The 14,597-nt window shown below is 38.3% G+C and overlaps 1 long non-coding RNA gene across 1 annotated transcript in view; it reads left to right on the plus strand.

The window, feature by feature from the left end:
* Nucleotides 1–592, plus strand: part of LOC133101528 (uncharacterized) — a 149,864-nt gene extending 149,272 nt beyond the window's left edge. The window contains exon 4 of the long non-coding RNA XR_009702654.1: nucleotides 537–592. This is a non-coding gene — a long non-coding RNA (uncharacterized LOC133101528). The remainder of the gene's footprint in view (nucleotides 1–536) is intronic.
* The last annotated feature ends 14,005 nt before the right edge of the window (nucleotides 593–14,597 follow it).

Here is a 14,597-nt window from a genome sequence, read left to right on the forward strand (position 1 = left end):
TGCAGTGGAAGCACAGAAACTTAACCACTGGACAGCCAGGGAAGTCCCAGATGCCATTACTTCTGTGCCTCACTCTCCTCATCTTTAATTGGGATAATAATAGTACTTGTCTCATAAGATTGCAGTCAGGATTAAATGAAGTGTACATGTAAGACACAAGAGTTCCTGGGACTTTGTAAATAATCAATAAATATAACTGTAATAATAATTATTCTTAAATACCAAGGATCAGACGAGATGCTGGTTGCTTTAGAGGATTTCTGTGTGGACAAGGGAAATCAAAGACAAATGCCCTTCTAATGAAGAATCTGATTTCATATTTTGATATTTGACTGCTGACACCTTCTAAGCCTTACCTCTTCCTCTTCCCTTTCTGCCCCACATCTGGACAAGCTGATAAAAAAGCCTGGGTGCTCACCATTTTGGCACCAGCCAAACCACAAGACGTTGCTGCATGGGGACTCTCATGCCCAGCCCCAAACCCTAACCACAATAAAAACCCAGGCCAGTCTCATTTCCTTGCTTTTTTATTTCAGACTTGCTTAAGAAGCCTATCCTGCTCACCCCAGACACAGACACCAATTATGTAAGTAATAAACCTTTTTATACCATTTTGGTGTGTATGTGTGGCAGCATTAGTAGCAACATCTGAACCAAACTTTGGGTGTGGATCCATCTGCCTCTGCAGGTGACATGGTAGCCTTCCATTCAAAACACATTGGCACTAAAACTACTGGTCCACTACCCTACTTTTGACCCACCTTGGGGTAAGAGAAGGAAAACCTTGAACTGACTGAACTTATTTTCCTTCCTGCAATGAATGGGCATCTCAAAAATAGAAAATAAGTTGAATCACAGAAAATGAACTTCTATTTCTTTCCCACCTTGAGTTGTAGACTGAGATTCACATCTGCTCTATCAGGTTACTGACAATTTAGTCACTGAACAGGGCACCATCTTGCCCAGCCTTAAAAGTCTCCCCCAAACCAAGCAAAGCAGAACAAGGACCAGAAAAGAGGGAACACTCAATAGTGCCTAAGGTTTGAGAACTTAGACTCTGAACGCTGCTGCTTTACTTCCATCTCCTTCTCTTGACCTCCAAATTGACGACCACTGCCTGTATGCCTCTTATATCTTTACCAGGACCTTCCAGTGAGCACAGCCATCCACTGTTTCTTGGTCACCAGCAGTTTCCTTTTCCTCCTTAATGTCCTTTTTCTCTTTTTTGGTAAGTTATAAAAGTATTCTGACATAGGCTCATGGGGACAGCCCCCTTCTGGGTATGGCTTAGCCCAGAAGACTCCCATGGATAGACATGAGAATCATTAGAGGAATTAAGAAAAAATTAAATAGCTGCTGGGAGCCTATCTCAGACATGTAAAGTGAGACTTTGCTGACTTGGGGCAGATAGGGATGGAAGAGGTGGGTTAGGAACCTGTATGTTTAAAAGAAGTTCCCCAGCTGATTCCAATGATGAATCAGGTATAGAACACATTGAACAGGTTAATTTTGTGACCCAGGATTATATCGATCCAGGGACGTTTGACCCAAGGATATGATAATCCCACCATTTGCTCATTGCTCTGCCATCCACATGAGTGGTTAGTACAGAATACCCAACTTGATTGGAAATATGTTAAAGAATTAAGTCATCAATACAGAGACATTCCAGACAGCAGAACAACTTTGAAATAGCTGAGGGAAACTTCTCACAGTTTTCTCATTAATTAGCTAAAAAGAAAAAAATTTCCAACTATCAGTCCTTTATCCATTTCCTACTAAATATTATTGGCAGGAATAATCAGTACAAAAGAAAATGACAGTGGTGAAAACTGCACATGATAAAATTTGTTAGAGATGAAAATCTGAAGAATCGTGCCTTGATGCTCACATTGGAACATGCAAACGTTAAACAGGGAAAAATTAGACTTGGCAGAAGTAATCAACACTAAATAAAACTGCCAACAACTACACTGGCACATGTTAAAATTTATTATTGCCTAAAAATAGACAGAAGAATCCAGTTTTTTGACTAAGTTTAGGTATGAATAATTTGACCTGAGACAATTGGATTTGGTACAAATAATGGCTATAAAAGAAAAGCTGCACTTGCAGAAACTATAATCAGTAAAAATTTGATATGAGCAATAAGGAGAAAAACCACATGGAATAACATTTTCATTTAAACCTTATGTGGAAAATAATTGATTCCAATGAAAAGAATTTCAGTAAATTAAAAATTAAAATGGAAAAAATTAGAAATATCTTAATGCCTGGGAATAAAAATTTTATCAAGGAATTATAGTAGCTTAATAGAAATTACTATGGCTCTAAAAATACTTTCTTAATGAGTATTTTAATCTATGTATGTGGAATTTTAATGTAAAGTTTTAACTCCCAAACACAGGGGTCAAAATATTCTCAGATCAGAAAGTCCACAGGGTCGACATGGATAGGTCAAAACAAAAAGGCTTAAAACTTTCTGCATCCAATTATTTATTGTGGGGTGTCAAGAAAGGAGTGGTCAGGAAAAGTCTGGAACGTGGGGTAAACCCAAGAAGGGCAAGCATTCATGGAGTGCCACCACTTTAGGTTCCTGGGCATCCAGATGGCAGGATAAGGTATGTGTACCTAGGAGAAAGAGCACAGAAGACAGACCCTTTCAAATGTTTCCTAAGCCCCTCTCTCCTTATCTAGTTTCTTACTGAGGGAACTGAACCATAATTCTAAGTCTTGAAGTTGACCGAAGTAGTCATCTCTCAAAATGCAAATCCCACTATAAAAAAGAGGAATAATAACAAGTGTGGGGGGAGGATGTGGAGAAATGGGAACCCTCTACACTGCTAGGGAGATTGTAAAAGGACACAGCCACTTTGGAAAAGAGTCTGGCAGTTCCTCAAAAAGGTTACACATGGATTACCATATGACCCAGCAATTCTGTTCCTAGGTATATACCCAAGAAAAATAAAAACATATGTTCACATAAAAACTTGTTTACAAATGTTCATAGCAGCATTATCCATGATAGGCAAAATGGAAACAATCCAAGTGTCGATCACGTGATGAATGGATAAACAAATTTGTGCTTTATCCATTCAGTGCCATATTTTGGGGCAATAAAAAGAGATAAAGGAATGATCCATGCTACAACATAAATGAACCTTGAAATCATGAAAGTGAGTGAAAGAAGCCAGTCACAAAGGACCACACATTGTATGATTTCCTTTATATTTTTTTTATTTCAATTTTTATTTATTTATTTATTTATTTATTTATGGCTGTGTTGGGTCTTCGTTTCTGTGCGAGGGCTTTCTCTAGTTGTGGCAAGCGGGGGCCACTCTTCATCGCGGTGCGCGGGCCTCTCACTATCGCGGCCTCTCTCGTTGCGGAGCACAGGCTCCAGACGCGCAGGCTCAGTAATTGTGGCTCACGGGCCTAGTTGCTCCGCGGCACGCGGGATCTTCCCAGATGAGGGCTCGAGCCCGTGTCCCCTGCATTGGCAGGCAGACTCCCAACCACTGTGCCACCAGGGAAACCCCTGATTTCCTTTATATTAAATGTCCAGAATATGCAAATCTATAGAGACAGGAGGTAGATTAGTGGTTGCTTAGGGCTGAAGGGGCTGAGGAGAAAATGGGAAGGAAATGCTAAAGAGTACAAAGTTTCTTTTTGGGGTGATTAAAATATTCTAAAATTGATCATGGTGATGGTTGCACAACTCTGTGAACATACTACAAACCATTGCTTTGTACATTTTAAATTAGTGAATTGTATGGTATGTGAATTATATCTCCATAAAGACTATATTAAAAATGCAAATCTCCAAAAATGGAGTCACATTCTAAAGCCTCAGTTTTTATCTCTGGGTATCAGTCTCCTTCTCTGTATAGTAGGAATGATCTTAGTAATTTATGAAGATGTTGAAAGAATTAATGAAGCAATGTATGTGAAAATGCTTACATATCATGCAACACATGTGGTAGAAATAGCTAACTGCCCAAGATCTGTGCTTTTCCTTCTATGGCATAGAATTGGGACAGAGAAAGAGTTGCCCAGGCAGAGACGGCAATTTCCATGGCTTCTTGCGTCCAGTTGTTCCATGATCTAGTTCTAACCAATGGTATGTGAGCAGAAGTGATGTGTGTGGTCAAGGTGGTTAGGCAACTGCTCTGTCTCTTTCATCCTCTGTTTCCTCTGTTTCCTCTCCTAACTGGATGCTGAGTAACTGACAGGGAGGGTGGAGCCATAAGATGGGACATGCCTGGGCTCTTAAATCCCTCTGTGGGTAAAACCCCACCCACCAGCCACCCTGGGTTGATCATCTCAGTGAGAAATAGGTTCTATTTGGTTGAAATGTTTTTGTTATAGCAGCTAGAATTACCTTCACTAACACAAAAATTTAAGTATGTATGCCCTCAATAAATTTTTGATAAAAAAATAAGATATCTTTGTCATTTGTTAGTACCTTTGGAGTTTTAAAATAAAAGCCAGTAGAGGCTGAGAAGAGGACAGTTATGGAAATCTGAAAAGTGGAGGACATGAATGGATGTGGGGTGGCCTGATACTGACTTGATCCCACCCCAAATCATATGAGGTGTTTATTGTACCATTCAGTGCTCATCCTTACTTAAGGCATTGATGCACTTCATTGAATCCCAAAGTCATGGAGCAGATACCATATCAATTCTGAGTCCTCTGCACTATTTATCAGCCCTAATCTTTACAGTGAACCTACATTCATGAGGAGGGAAACAGATAATAAATCAAACAAATAAGCAAAGCATATGATATATTTGATAGTGTTGATTGTCATGGATAAAATAAAGCAAGAAGGGAGTGTGGGAGCTCAGGAGTCATGTTCAGTTTTAAATAAGATGGTTAAGGAATGTGTAAAGAGAAGACGACATTGGAGCAAAGGCTTGAATACAGCGAGGGAGCAAGCCATGACTTCCAAACAGAGGGAACAGTGGTACAGAGACCCTGACGTAGAAACATGCCAGGTGCATTAAGGAACAGCAAGGAGATTAATGTGCTTGGGGAAGGCTAGGCAAAGGGAAGAGTGACAAAGAAGAGGCCAGAGAGGTAATGGAGTGGGACTAGATTGTATGGAGGTCTGAGGACTAGTCAAAGAACATAATGGGGGATAGGAAAGAGTTCAAGACCAGAGATAATTGGCTGCTCTTATTGACTTCAGCAGCGAATGCCAGCACAATGCCCCAAAGACAGATAAGTCCATTTTCACTTCAGCAGATATCAGTTCAGGACCTAGATATAGTCCCACAGCAGGAACCAGCAAGAACTCAGATGGTGAATGGGATCCAAGATCCCCCATCCTCCCAACACTTGCCATAATGAAGTCACATCAGTGCCTATGTACCCCAAGATGACACTTCCTGTAGGAGCAAAGAGGAAGTTTGAAAGACTGAGCATTTACCAGACATAGATTGTTTAATCTGGAAGAGATTGAGTTATAAGGATAAGAAAATAAAGATGTTATATATTTTTTTTGCACATCTTAGTTTTACTGGATTAGATTTATGGTGTCCCACAGGTTCCTTGGGCCTTGTTCACTTGTTTTCTTTTAATTGGTGATGGTTATATTTTATTTTATTATTATTATTATTTTATTGAAATATAGTTGACTTACAATATTATATTGTTTCAGTTGTAAAATGCACTAATTTGATATTTTTATAGATTATACTCCATACAAAGTTATTATAAAATATTGACTATATTCCCTGTGCTGTACAGAAATAAGTGTTGGAGAAACTGTGGAGAAAAGGGAACCCTCCTACATTGTTGGTGGGAATGTAAATTGATACAGCCACTATGGAGAACAGTATGGAGGTTCCTCAAAAAATTAAAAATAGAACTACCATAGGATTCATCAACTCACTTCTGGGTATTTATCCAAAGAAAAATGAAAACACTAACTTGAAAAGTTACCTGTACCTCCACATTCACTACAGCCTTATTTACAATAGCCAAGATATGGAAGCAGCCTGAATGTCCATCGATAGCTGAATGGATAAAGAAGATGTGGTACATATACACAATGGAATACTACTCAGCTATAAAAAGAATGAAATTTTGCCATTTGCAATAACATAGATTCGTTTGCTTTCCTTTAATCATTTTTCTTTCTGTTCCTCATACTTAATAATTTCCATTTTCCTATCTTAAAATTTGCCAATACTTTCTTCTGATTGCTCAAACCTGCCTTTACCTGTAGTGAATTTTTTCATTTCAGTTTCTGTACTTTTCAGCTCCAGAATTTCCTTTTGATTTCTTTTTAGATCTTCTATCTCTTTAATAATATTTCCATTTTGTTCACACATCATCTTCTTGAGTTTTTCTATATCTTCCTTTAATTCTTTGAGCATTTTTAAGACAGTTGTTTTAAGTCTGTCTTGGAGATCTGCCATTAGGTCTTTACAGAGAGAGTTTCTGTTGATTTATTTTTTGCCTTTAAGTGAGCTGTACTTTCCTGTTTCTTTGTATGCCATGTGCTTTTTTTGCACACTGGACATTTGAATCTAATAATGTGGTAACTCTGGAAATCAGATTCTCCCTCTTCCCCAGGATTTGCTGGGTTTTGCCATTATTCTTGTTTTTTGTTTTTGTTTGTTTATATGTTTGTTTTTAATTGTGTCAGGTGTCTTTATGCTGAGGGTCAGGCTGAGTTGTAAACTTAAGGTCTTATCAGCTCTTTTCTGAGCCTTTCCCTGGTCATGCATGGTCACTTTCTAATTTTCCCCATATATGTAGTTGTTTTTGAATGTCCTAATCTTTAATGTCTGGCTTCTGGAAGAGGGAAAAGTGAAAAATGAAGGGGGTAGGGGCAGAAGGCTGGCCCTTTAAATTCCCTGGAATTCATTTCAGCTGGAAGGGCTTGCAACAATGTGTGGAGGAGTAACAATGGCTGCCTGCCTTATTGTCTGCACCTCTGTGATCAGAAACAGCAATCAGTGAGCAGTGCATAGGTTTCCAATATTTAGAGGACAGGATCCTTTTTGCCTGCCCTGGCTCCCACAAGCTGTGTGCAAGCTGCTCCAGGAACATCAGTACAGCTGCCTGCCATGGGGCTGGGAGTGGGGGATGGATAGCTGCTACTGTGCTAAGAGCTGAAATTGACTAAAATTAACTGCAATTTACCATCCAAGGCTTTCCCTAGAAATTGCAAGCCTTCAACAGATTCCAGAGTTCCAAGTACATCAGAGAGATTCTGCCAATTGTTGTTTGCATGGGGAGACGGATTCCTGGTGCTCCCTACTCCACTATCTTCCCAGAATCCTCTGTCAGTGGACAGAATCTTCCATGTTGAACAATATGTTGATTCTTATGTGTTCTATTAGTCAGTGTTCTCAAGAGAAGGAAAACCAATAGAATGTGTATGTAAAGAGATAGAGATTTACTGTAAGGAATTGGCTTGTGTAATTATGGAGGCTGGCAAGTTTCAAGATCTGCAGGATGAGTGGGTGAAGCTGGAGACCCAGTAGAGCTAATGGTGTAGTTCCAGTCTGAAGGCCAGTAGGCTCACGACTCGGAAAGGGCCAATGTTTCAGTTCAAGTTCAAAGGCAGGAAAAAGTCAATATACTGGTATGTAGGCCATCAGGCAGGAAGAATCCTCACTTTGGCGGGGGGTCAGACTTTTTATTCTATTCAGGCCTTCAACTGACTGGATGAGGCACACTCATATTATGGAGGGCAATCTGTTTTGCTCAGTCTACCAATTTAAATGTTAATCTCATTCAGAAACACCCCACAGAAACACTGGATAACGTTTGACCAAACACCTGGGCATCCCATGGTCCAGTCAAGTTGACACATAAAATTAGCCATCACACTTAAAATATAGAAATTATATCTGGAAACAACTGGATGTTGTGGTCCCTTTAGAAAAGTTTGATAAAAACCCAGTGGCTGCATCTTCTCAATGTGTTACTCAAATATCTGTGGAATATGCCCAGTACACTATGATCCTAGCCCTGGACAAAAAAGGCACTTTACTATTTTGGTGATGATGATGATGAAGTGCAAGTCACTTAAGTACTTGACAGTTATATTTATGGAGCGAGACATTTCCTTTAATGCTATTTTATAGGCAAGAGGGAAATGCTGCAAACATATTTTGGAAAACATACAAGTTTGTCAGGGTCTTGAGTTACTCCATGCTCAGAGAGCAGGAGTACCTTATGTTAATATGGAACATTCACACTTTACATAAGCAGGGCTTGGGGAAGTTTCAAAATATCCGGAAAACAGACTTTGTATAAAAATGTTCATACTGTAATGACGAGCCTATCACAATGTCCCCAGGGAACAGCTGAATACACGAGGCTGATTCAGAGGCAACTTTGATATAGTAAAAAGTCTTTAAACCTTGGAGTCTACTGTTGCAGGAGTACGCGACGGGAAAATCAAGAGTGGACGACGTCTCATGTTTTTTCCACCTTGTTTAAAGCTCAAGGACTTCTTTCAGTGCCAGACCAGGGAACAAAGCCTGGACCTGTGAGGTGAGCTGTGGATAGAAACATTAATCTAATTTGCTTTGAGGAAAGCTACTTACCTGGATCGCAAAACATCTGGGAACTTTGTCACAGGCCATTCTTGGTTGGTAAATCAAGGGCCAGGTGCTTGGGACACTAGTCCTTTGGCGATTACTCTCTCTCACTTTTCTCCTAATCCAGGTCGCAGAATCATATCTTAAGAGTTGGAGGCATATTTAGAGACTGGCTAATTTCTCTGTCTCTTCCAATTCAGAATGTGGGAACTCAGGGCCACATATATCACCAAGGAAGAGCCAGTTTCAAAACACTGTGAGTGCATGCCTTTTGAGATGTTTCTAATTGATCCTTAGAGTAGAGCAGGCCTTCTTTTCTCAGTCGCATATGTGCTATTGGTAGAAGTGATTTCATTCTTTCTTCTACAACCATGGTTTAAAAATGTAGCTGATTCACTCATTTCATTTACTTCTTCACTTAACAAATACTTATTCATGTTTAGGCACTGTGGCAGGCATTGGAGATAAAAAGTGATCAAAAACAGGGAAGGACCAGGTTGTTATGGAGCTTATAATTAAGTGATTTTATTAGTAATTTTTATAATAATTTAATTATTATTTAGATCTTTTATATTATATAAAATGTAATAGCATAAAGAGAAAAATAACAGAAATGAAATAAAAAATTCCCTCTCTGGTATTCTCTTTTGACTTCCTCTGTTTAAAAAACTCCCTTTTGCCAGGGCACATATATACAATGGAGTATTACTCAGCCATAAAAAGAAATGAAATTGAATTATTTGTAGTGAGGTGGATGGACCTAGAGTCTGTCATACAAGTGAAGTAAGTCAGAAAGAGAAAAACAAATACCGTATGCTAACACAAATATATGGAGTCTAAAAAAAAAATGGTCATGAAGAACCTAGGGGCAAGACGGGAATAAAGACACAGACCTACTAGAGAATGGACTTGAGGATACAGGGAGGGGGAAGGGTAAGCTGGGACAAAGTGAGAGAGTGGCATGGACATATATACACTACCAAACGTAAAATAGATAGCTGGTGGGAAGCAGCCGCGTGGAACAGGGAGATCAGCTCGGTGCTTTGTGACCACCTAGAGGGTTGGGATAGGGAGGGTGGGAGGGAGGGAGACGCAAGAGGGAAGAGATATTGGGACATATGTATATGTATAACTGATTTACTTTGTTATAAAGCAGAAACTAACACACCATTGTAAAGCAATTATATTCCAATAATGATGTTTAAAAAAAAAACTAAGATATCAATAAAAAGGTACACATAGGACAACAATACAAAAGGAAGTTTTGTTTTTTTTTTTAACATCTTTATCGGAATATAATTGCTTTACAATGGTGTGTTAGTTTCTGCTGTATAACAAAGTGAATCAGCTACAAGTATACATATATCCCCATATCCCCTCCCACTTATGTCTCCCTCCCACCCTCCCTATTCCACCTCTGTAGGTGCACACAAAGAACCAAGCTGATCTCCCTGTGCCATGTGGCTGCTTCCCACTAGCTATCTATTTTACATTTGGTAGTGTATATATGTCCATGCCACTCTCTCACTTCGTCCCAGCTTACCCTTCCCCCTCCCTGTGCCCTCAAGTCCATTCTCTACGTCTGGGTCTTTATTCCTATCCTGCCCCTAGGTTCTTCAGAACCTTTTTTTTTTTTTTTTTTTTTAGATTCCATATATATGTGTTAGCATATGGTATTTGTTTTCCTCTTTCTGACTTACTTCATTCTGTATGAGAGAGTCTAGGTCCATCCACCTCACTACAAATAACTCAATTTTGTTTCTTTTTATGGCTGAGTAATATTCCATTGTATATATGTGCCACATCTTCTTTATCCATTCATCTGTCGATGAACACTTAGGTTGCTTCCATGTCCTGGCTATTGTAAATAGTGCTGCAATGAACATAGTGGTACATGACTCTTTTTGAATTATGGTTTTCTTAGGGTATATGCCCAGTAGTGGGATTGCTGGGTCGTATGGTAGTACTATTTTTAACTTTTTAAGGAACCTCCATACTGTTCTCCATAGTGGCTATATCAATTTACATTCCCACCAACAGTGCAAGAGAGTTCCCTTTTCTCCACATCCTCTCCAGCATTTATTGTTTGTAGACTTTTCGATGCTGGCCATTCTGACCGGTGTGAGGTGATACCTCATTGTAGTTTTGATTTGCATTTCTCTAATGATTAGTGATGTTTAGCATCCTCTCATGTGTTTGTTGGCAATCTGTATATCTTCTTTGGAGAAATGTCTGTTTAGGTCTTCTGCCCATTTTTCGATTGGGTTGCTTGTGTTTCTTGATATTGAGCTGCATGAGCTGCTTGTATATTTTGGAGTTTAATCCTTTGTCAGCTGCTTTGTTTGCAAATATTTTATCCCATTCTGAGGGTTGTCTTTTCGTCTTGTTTATGGTTTCCTTTGATGTGCAAAAACTTTTAAGTTTCATTAGGTCCCATTTGTTTATTTTTGTTTTTATTTCCCTTTCTCTAGGAGGTGGGTCAAAAAGGATCTTGCTGTGATTTATGTCACAGAGTGTTCTGCCTATGTTTTCCTCTAAGAAGTTTTATAGTATCTAGCCTTACATTCAGATCCTTAATCCATTTTGAGTTTATTTTTGTGTATGGTGTTAAGGAGTGTTCTAATTTCATTCTTTTACATGTAGGTGTCCAGTTTTCCCAGCAACACTTATTGAAGAGGCTGTCTTTTCTCCATTGTATATTCTTGCCTCCTTTATCAAAGATAAGGTGGCCATGTGTTCGTGGGTTTATCTCTGGGCTTTCTATTCTGTTTGATTGATCTATATTTCTGTTTTTGTGCCAGTACCATACTGTCTTGATTACTGTGGCTTTGTAGTATAGTCTGAAGTCCGGGAGCCTGATTCCTCCAGCTCCATTTTTCTTTCTCAAAATTGCTTTGGCTATTTGGGGTCTTTTGTGTTTCCATACAAATTGTGAAATTTTTTGTTCCAGTTCTGTGAAAAATGCCATTGGTAGTTTGATAGGGATTGCACTGAATCTGTAGATTGCTTTGGGTAGTATAGTCATTTACACAATGTTGATTCTTCCAATCGAAGAACATGGTATAGCTCTCCATCTGTTTGTATCATCTTTAATTTCTTTCATCATGTCTTATAGTTTTCTACATACAGGTCTTTTGTCTCCTTAGGTAGGTTTATACCGAGGTATTTTATTTTTTGTTGCAATGGTAAATGGGAGTGTTTTGTTAATTTCTCTTTCAGATTTTTCATCATTAGTGTATAGGAATGCAAGAGATTACTGTGCATTAATTTGAATCCTGCTACTTTACCAAATTCATTGATTAGCTCTAATAGTTTTCTCGTAGCATATTTAGGATTCTCTATGTATAATATCATGTCATATGCAAACAATGATAGTTTTACTTCTCCTTTTCCTATTTGGATTCCTTTTGTTTCTTTTTCTTCTCTGATTGCTGTGGCTAAAACTTCCAAAACTGTGTTGAATAATAGTGGTGAGAGTGGGCAACCTTGTCTTGTTCCTGATCTTAGTGGAAATGGTTTCAGTTTTTCACCATTGAGAACGATGTTGGCTGTGGGTTTGTCATATATGGCTTTTATTATGTTGAGGTAAGTTTCCTCTATGCTTACTTTCTGGAAGGTTTTTATCATAAATGGGTGTTGAATTTTGTTGAAAGCTTTTTCTGCATCTATTGAGATGATCATATGGTTTTTCTCCTTCAATTTGTTAATATGCTGTATCACATTGATTGATTTGTGTATATTGAAGAATCCTTGCATTCCTGGGATAAACCCCACTTGATCATGGTACATGATCCTTTTAATGTGCTGTTGGATTCTGTTTGCTAGTATTTTGTTGAGGATTTTTGCATCTATGTTCATCAATGATATTGGCCTCTAGTTTTCTTTTTTTGTGACATCTTTGTCTGGTTTTGGTATCAGGGTGATGGTGGCCTCGTAGAATGAGTTTGGGAGTGTTCCTCCCTCTGCTATATTTTGGAAGAGTTTGAGAAGGATAGGTGTTAGCTCTTCTCTAAATGTTTGATAGAATTCGCCTGTGAAACCATCTGGTCCTGGGCATTTGTTTGTTGGAAGATTTTTAATCACAGTTTCAATTTCAGTGCTTGTGATTGGTCTTTTCATATTTTCTATTTCTTCCTGGCTCAGTCTCAGAAGGTTGTGCTTTTCTAAGAATTTGTCCATTTCTTTCAGGTTGTCCATTTTAGTGGCGTATAATTGCTTGTAGTAATCTCTCAATTGCTGCAGTGTCAGTTGTTACTTCTCCTTTTTCATTTCTAATTTTATTGATTTGAGTCTTCTCCCTTTTTTTCTCAATGAGTCTGGCTAATGGTTTATCAATTTTGTTTATATTCTCAAAAGACCAGCTCTTAGGTGTATTGATCTTTGCTATTGTTTTCTTCATTTCTTTGTCATTTATTTCTGATCTGATCTTTATGATTTTTTTCCTTCTGCTACCTTTGGGGTTTTTTTGTTCTTCCTTCTCTAGTTGCTTTAGGTGTATGGTTAGGTTGTTTATTTGAGATGTTTCTTGTTTCTTGAGGTAGGATTGTATTGCTATAAACTTCCCTCTTAGAACTGCTTTTGCTGCATCCCACAGGTTTTGGGTCCTTGTGTTTTCATTGTCATTTCTTTCTAGGTATTTTTTGATTTCCTCTTTGATTTCTTCAGTGCTCTCTTGGTTATTTAGTAGTGTATTGTTTAGCCTCCATGTGTTTGTGTTTTGTACAGATTTTTTCCTATAATTGATATCTAGTCTTATAGCGTTGCGGTCAGAAAAGAAACGTGATACGGTTTCAATTTTCTTAAATTTACCAAGGCTTGATTTGTGACCCAAGATATGATCTATCCTGGAGAATGTTCCATGAACACTTGAGAAGAATGTGTTCTGTTGTTTTTAGATAGAATGTCCTATAAATATCAATTAAGTCCATCTTGTTTAATGTGTCATTTAAAGCTTGCGTTTCCTTATTTATTTTCATTTTGGATGATCTGTCCATTGGTGAAAGTGGGGTGTTAAAGTCCCCTACTATGATTGTGTTACTGTCGATTTCCCCTTTTATGATTGTTAGCATTTGCCTTATGTACTGAGGTGCTCCTATGTTGGGTGCATAAATATTTACAATTGTTATATCTTTTTCTTGGATTGATCCCTTGATCATTGTGTAGTGTCCTTCTTTGTCTCTTGTAATAGTCTTTATTTTAAAGTCCATTTTGTCTGATTTGAGAATTGCTACTCCAGCTTTCTTTTGATTTCCATTTGCATGGAATATCTTTTTCCATCCCCTCACTTTCAGTCTGTATGTGTCCCTAGGTCTGAAGTGGGTCTCTTGTAGACAGCATATATACGGGTCTTGTTTTTGTATCCATTCAGCCAGTCTCTGTCTTTTGGTTGGAGCATTAATCCATTTACATGTAAGGTAATTATCGATATGTATGTTCCTATTACCCTTTTCTTAATGGTTTTGGGCTTGTTATTGTAGGTCTTTTCCTTCTCTTGTGTTTCTTGCCTAGAGAAGTTCCTTTAGCATTTGTTGTAAAGCTGGTTTGGTGGTGCTGAATTCTCTTAGCTTTTGCTTCTCTGTAAAGGTTTTAATTTCTCTGTCAAATCTGAATGAGATCCTTGCTGGGTAGAGTAATCTTGGTCGTAGGTTTTTCCCTTTCATCACTTTAAAAATGTCCTGCCACTCCCTTCTGGCTTGCAGAGTTTCTGCTGAAAGATCAGCTGTTAACCTTATGGGGTTTCCCTTGTGTGTTATTTGTTGTTTTTCCCTTGCTGCTTTTAATATTTTTCCTTTGTATTTAATTTTTGATAGTTTGATTAATATGTGTCTTGGCGTGTTTCTCCTTGGATTTATCCTGTATGGGACTCTCTGTGCTTCCTGGACTTAACTGACTATTTCCTTTCCCATATTAGGGAAGTTTTCAACTATAATCTCTTCAAATATTTTCTCAGTCCTTTTCTTTTTCTCTTCTTCTTCTGGGACCCCTGTAATTGGAATGTTGGTTCATTTAATGTTGTCCCAGAGGTCTCTG

This window comes from Eubalaena glacialis, chromosome 11 (assembly GCF_028564815.1).
Source record: "Eubalaena glacialis isolate mEubGla1 chromosome 11, mEubGla1.1.hap2.+ XY, whole genome shotgun sequence".
Taxonomy (NCBI): Eukaryota; Metazoa; Chordata; class Mammalia; order Artiodactyla; family Balaenidae; genus Eubalaena; species Eubalaena glacialis.